Raw genomic sequence first — 6,584 nt, 5'->3', positions numbered from 1 at the left:
ACGCTGCTAAATAACCAACAAATCACAGAAGAAATCAAAAAAGAAATCAAAATATGCATAGAAATGAATGAAAATGAAAACACAACAACCCAAAACCTGTGGGACACTGTAAAAGCAATGCTAAGGGGAAGGTTCATAGTAATACAGGCATACCTCAAGAAACAAGAAAAAAGTCAAATAAATAACCTAACTCTACACCTAAAGCAACTAGAAAAGGAAGAAATGAAGAACCCCAGGGTCAGTAGAAGGAAAGAAATCTTAAAAATTAGGGCAGAAATAAACGCAAAAGAAACAAAAGAGACCATAGCAAAAATCAAAAAAGCTAAAAGCTAGTTCTTTGAGAGGATAAATAAAATTGACAAACCATTAGCCAGACTCATCAAGAAACAAAGGGAGAAAAATCAAATCAATAAAATTAGAAATGAAAATGGAGAGATCACAATAGACAACACAGAAGTACAAAGGACCGTAAGAGATTACTATCAACAATTATATGCCAATAAAATGGACACCTTGGGAGAAATGGACAAATTATTAGAAAAGTACAACTTTCCAAAACTGAACCAGGAAGAAATAGAAAATCTTCACAGACCCATCACAAGCACGGAAATTGAAACTGTAATCAGAAATCTTCCAGCAAACAAAAGCCCAGGTCCAGACGGCTTCACAGCTGAATTCTACCAAAAATTTAGAGAAGAGCTAACCCTACTCAAATTCTTCCAGAAAATTGCAGAGGAAGGTAAACTTCCAAACTCATTCTATGAGGCCACCATCACCCTAATACCAAAACCTGACAAAGATTCCACAAAAAGAAAACTACAGGCCAATATCACGGATGAACATGGATGCAAAAATTCTTAACAAAATTCTAGCAATCAGAATCCAACAACACATTAAAAAGATCATACCTCATTACCAAGTGGGCTTTATCCCAGGGATGCAAGGATTCTTCAATATCCACAAATAAATCAATGTAATACACCACATTAACAAACTGAAAAATAAAAGCCATATTATTATCTCAATAGATGCAGAGAAAACCTTTGACAAAATTCAACATCCATTTATGATAAAAATTCTCCAGAAAGCAAAAACAGAAGGAACATACCTCAACATAATAAAAGCTATATATGACAAACCCACAGCAAACATTATCCTCAATGATGAAAAAATAAAAGCATTTCCCCTAAAGTCAGGAACAAGACAAGGGTGCCCACTTTCACCACTGCTATTCAACATAGTTTTGGCCGCAGCAATCAGAGCAGAAAAAGAAATAAAAGGAATCTAAATTGGAAAAGAAGAAGAAAAACTCTCACTGTTTTCAGATGACACGATCCTCTACATAGAAAACACTAAGGACTCCACCAGAAAATTACTAGAGCTAATCACTGAATATCGGAGAAGGCAATGGCATCCTACTCCAGTATTCTTGCCTGGAAAATCCCATGGGCGGAGGAGCCTGGTAGGCTGCAGTCCATGGGGTCGCAAAGAGTCGGACACGACTGAGCGACTTAACTTTCATTTTCACTTTCATGTGTTGGAGAAGGAAATGGCAGCCCACTCCAGTGTTCTTGCCTGGAGAATCCCAGGGACGAGGGAGCCTGGTGAGCTGCTGTCTATGGGGTCACACAGAGTCGGACATGACTGAAGCGACTTGGCAGCAGCAGCAGCAATCAATGAATATAGTAAATTTGCAGGGTATAAAATCAACATACAGAAATCCCTTGCATTCCTATACACTAATAATGATAAAATAGAAAGAGAAATTAAGGAAACAATTCCATTCACCATTGCAATGGAAAGAATAAAATAATTAGGAATATATCTACCTAAAGAAACAAAAGACCTATATATAGAAAACTATACAACCCTGGTGAAAGAAATCAAAGAGGACACTAATAGATGGAGAAATATACCTGTTCACGGATTGGAAGAATCAATATAGTGAAAATGAGTATACTACCCAAAGCAATCTATAGATACAATGCAATTCCTATCAAGTTACCAACCGTATTTTTCACAGAGCTAGAACAAATAATTTCACAATTTGTATGGAAATACAAAAAACCACGAATAGCCAAAGCAATCTTGAGAAAGAAGAATGGATCTGGAGGAATCAACCTGACTGACTTCAGGCTCTACTACAAAGCCACAGTCATCAAGACAGTATGGTACTGGTGCAAAGACAGAAATATAGATCAATGGAACAAAATAGAAAGCCCAGAGATAAATCCACGCACATATGGATACCTTATCTTTGACAAAGGAGGCAAAAATACACAATGGATTAAAGACAATCTCTTTAAAAAGTGGTGCTGGGAAAACTGGTCAACCACTTGTAAAAGAATGAAACTAGAACACTTTCTCGGAGAAGGCAATGGCACCCCACTCCAGTACTCTTGCCTGGAAAATCCCATGGGCAGAGGAGCCTGGTAGGCTACAGTCCACGGGGTCGCTAAGAGTCGTACACAACTGAGCGACTTCACTTTCACTTTTCACTTTCATGCATTGGAGAAGGAAATGGCAACCCACTCCAGTGTTCTTGCCTAAAGAATCCCAGGGACAGAGCATCCTTCTGGGCTGCTGTCTACGGGGTCGCACAGGTTTGGACACGACTGAAGTGACTCAGCAGCAGAATACTTTCTAACACCATACACAGAAATAAACTCAAAATGGATTAAAGATCTAAACGTAAGAGCAGAAACTATAAAACTCCTAGAGGATAACATAGGCAAAACACTCTCCGACATAAATCACAGCATGATCCTCTATGACCCACCTCCCAGAATATTGGAAATAAAAGCAAAAATAAACAAATGGGACCTAATTAAACTTAAAAGCTTCTGCAAAACAAAGGAAACTATAAGCAAGATGAAAAGACAGACTTCAGAATGGGAGAAAACAATAGCAAACAAAGCAACTGACAAATAATTAATCTCAAAAATATATAAGCAACTCCTGCAGCTCAATTCCAATAAAATAAATGGCCCAATCAAAAAAATGGGCCAAAGAACAAAACAGATATTTCTCCAAAGAAGACATACAGATGGCTAACAAACACATGAAAAGATGGTCAACATCGCTCATTATCAGAGAAATGCAAATCAAAACCACAATGAGGTACCATTTCACACCAGTCAGAATGGCTGCTATCCAAAAATCTACAAGCAATAAATGCTGGAAAGGGTGTGGAGAAATGGGAACCCTCTTACACTGTTGGTGGGAATGCAAACTAGTACAGCCACTATGGAGAACAGTGTGGAGATTCCTTAAAATGGAAAATAGAACTGCCGTATGACCCAGCAATCCCACTGTTGGGCATACACACTGAGGAAACCAGAATAGAAAGAGAAACGTGTACCCCAATGTTCATCGCAGCACTGTTTATAATAGCCAGGACATGGAAGCAAGCTAGATGTCCATCAGCAGATGAATGGATAAGAAAGCTGTGGTACATATACACAATGGAGTATTACTCAGCCATTAAAAAGAATGCATTTAAATCAGTTGAATGCATTTGAATCGATGCAATTGAATCAGTTCTAATGAGGTGGATGAAACTGGAGCCTATTATACAGAGTGAAGTAAGCCAGAAAGAAAAACACCAATACAGTATACTAATGCATATATATGGAATTTAGAAAGATGGTAATGATAACCCAGTATGTGAGACAGGGAAAGAGACACAGATGTATAGAACAGTCTTTTGGACTCTGTGGGAGAGGGCGAGGGTGGGATGATTTGGGAGAATGACATTTAAACATGTATAATATCATATGTGAAACAAATCACCAGTCCAGATTCAATGCATGATACAGGATGCTCGGGGCTGGTGCACTGGGATGACCCAGAGGGATGGTAGGGGAAGGGAGGTGGGAGGAGGTTCAGGATGGGGAACAGGTGTACACCCATCGTGGATTCATGTTGATGTATGCCAAAACCAATACAATATTGTAATTAGCCTCTAATTAAAATAAATAAATTTATATTAAAAAAATGAAGACACATGTACATACAAAGATTTTACAAAAAAAGATCACAACGTATTTATTCATAACAGCTAAAAACCAGAAACAGTGCAAGTGTCAGTTAACAAATGACTTAATGAAAGAATTAAGGTATGTCTATATAATGAATTAAAACTAAAATACAATTAAGTGGAATAGAAAAGAATAAGCACAACAATATGGTATATCTCAAATTTTGAGATTAAGTTGAGTCAAAGAAGTCAAACCAAAAAGAAAAAAAGTATATATTATCTAATTCAAATACATAATATAACAGAAAATACAAACAAACCCATGTTGACAGAAAGTACGCGCGCCAAAGCGGGAATCCGGGAGGCAGGCACCTCTGCAATTAATGCATGCATTTAAAACTCCCGAACCTGCAGACGCCATGCACAGGAAACACCTCCAGGAGATACCTGACCAGAGTAGCAACGTTACCACCAGTTTCACGTGGGGATGGTATTCTAGCAAGACTTCTGAACTGCTTTCAGGCACGGGGGTCTCCGCCCTGGAGAAGGAGGAGGTAGACAGTGAGAACATCCCCCAGGAACTGCTTTCAAACCTGGGCCACCCACAAAGCCCCCCACGAAAACGGCTGAAAAGCAAAGGGAATGACAAGGACTTTGTGATTGTCCGCAGACCTAAGCTAAACCTAGAGAACTTTCCAGGTGTTTCTTGGGACTCCCTTCCAGACGAGCTGCTCTTAGGAATCTTTTCCTGTCTGTGCCTCCCTGAACTCCTGAAAGTCTCCAGTGTTTGTAAGAGATGGTATCATCTAGAGTTTGACGAGTCTCTCTGGCAAGACTGTAGACCTCGTGGGCAGAAACCTCTACCCAGATGTGGTTGGTCGGCTTTTGTCCCGAGGGGTGGTTGCCTTCCGCTGTCCACGATCATTTATGGACCAACCGTCAGTTGATCATTTCAGCCCTTTCCGACTACAGCGCCTAGACCTGTCGAACTCTGTGATCTATGCGTCTACCCTGCACGGCCTTCTGTCTCACTGCTCCAAGTTGCAGAATCTCAGCCTGGAAGGCCTCCAACTTTCAGATCCGGTTGTTGATAATCTTGCTCAGAACACAAATTTACCGCGACTAAACCTTTCTGGGTGTTCTGGATTCTCTGAATCTGCCCTGAAGACTTTGCTGAGCAACCGTTCCAGATTGGATGAACTGAACCTCTCTTGGTGCTATGATTTCACTGAAAAGCCTGTACAGGTGGCTGTTGCACATGTGTCAGAGACTATCACCCAGCTGAAGCTCAGCGGGTACCGAAAGAATCTGCAGAGATCAGATGTCTCTACCTTAGTTGGAAGATGTCCCAACCTTGTCCACCTAGACTTAAGTGATAGTGTCATGCTGAAAAATGACTGCTTTCCAGAATTTTACCAACTCGATTACCTCCAACACCTATCACTCAGTCGGTGCTATGACATAATACCTGAAACTTTACTTGAACTTGGAGAAATTCCCACATTAAAAACACTACAAGTCTTTGGAATTGTACCAGATGGTACCCTTCAACTGTTAAAGGAAGCCCTCCCTCATCTACAGATTAATTGCTCCCATTTCACCACCATCGCCAGGCCAACCATTGGCAACAAGAAGAAGCAGAGATATGGGGCATCAAATGCCTACTGTCACTGGAGAAGCCCAGTTGCCTATGAAGCCTCTATTGCAAGATGGTGTCTCCTCTTTTTTTGAACAGGGAAAGTAAGCAGGAAGCCCAATTGTGGAGAGCTCAGCTATTTTTATTCTTGGTTTTCTGTTGCCTTCCTTCTACAAGTATATTAGAGAACCACTGGAGACAGAAAACTATGAAGTGTTGCTTTTTAGAAATGACTATGAAAGCTGTTATCACTGCTATACCCTTAAGAGCCTCAGCTCTACGCTTTTTGAAATTTTAGGGAGAGTGAGCCTATAATTTCAAGATACCTTAAATAGCAAAATTTGAACCATGTCTTCCAAGTGCCATTCTTCATAAATCTATCTAGAATCAAGCTTAAAAATCACTACCAGCAAATCATTTTCGTAGCCTATATGGCAACTGAACATTCTTCTATTTAATTTTTCAGCACTGCTTTATTATAAGACATAGGTTGCAAAAAATAATAAGCTATTTGTATTGTAAGCTGACAAGAATGAGAATCATAGAGTAGATCTGCAGCACTCTCTTCTGAGGATGGCAAGAAAAATAGACATTTCAACTGTACCTTTATATTTGCAGTCAGGTTGATGGAAACAAATAGCCCCAGGTCATTCACCTTAAAACCTAAATAAAGAAACAAACAGTTGGCCAACCAGAGGTGTAGAATTGGTATAGAATGTAAAGGCTCAAGAGACAGTTTTCTATGACAGTTAACCTAGGGTATCCTCTAATGCACATTAATGAAGTCTCCTTTATGTACAGTTGGGAAGGTCCCCTGGAGGAGGAAATGGCAACCCACTCCAGTATTTTTGCCTAGAGAATCCCATGGACAGAGGAGCCTGGCGGGCTACAGTCCATGGGGTCACAAAAAGTTGGACATGACTGAGCGACTAATACTTAATAGGGAGAGAGAGGGATTACAATTGTTTC

General features: G+C 40.0%; 1 pseudogene; it reads left to right on the top strand.

The window, feature by feature from the left end:
• Positions 1-4,374: 4,374 nt before the first annotated feature.
• On the top strand, positions 4,375-5,673 carry LOC109579088 (S-phase kinase-associated protein 2 pseudogene; annotated as a pseudogene).
• Positions 5,674-6,584: the final 911 nt, after the last annotated feature.

The sequence above is a fragment of the Bos indicus genome, chromosome 26 (genome assembly GCF_029378745.1).
Source record: "Bos indicus isolate NIAB-ARS_2022 breed Sahiwal x Tharparkar chromosome 26, NIAB-ARS_B.indTharparkar_mat_pri_1.0, whole genome shotgun sequence".
Classification (NCBI taxonomy): domain Eukaryota; kingdom Metazoa; phylum Chordata; class Mammalia; order Artiodactyla; family Bovidae; genus Bos; species Bos indicus.
Note: the sequence above shows the minus strand (reverse complement) of the source record. Positions and strands in the feature narration are given on the sequence as shown.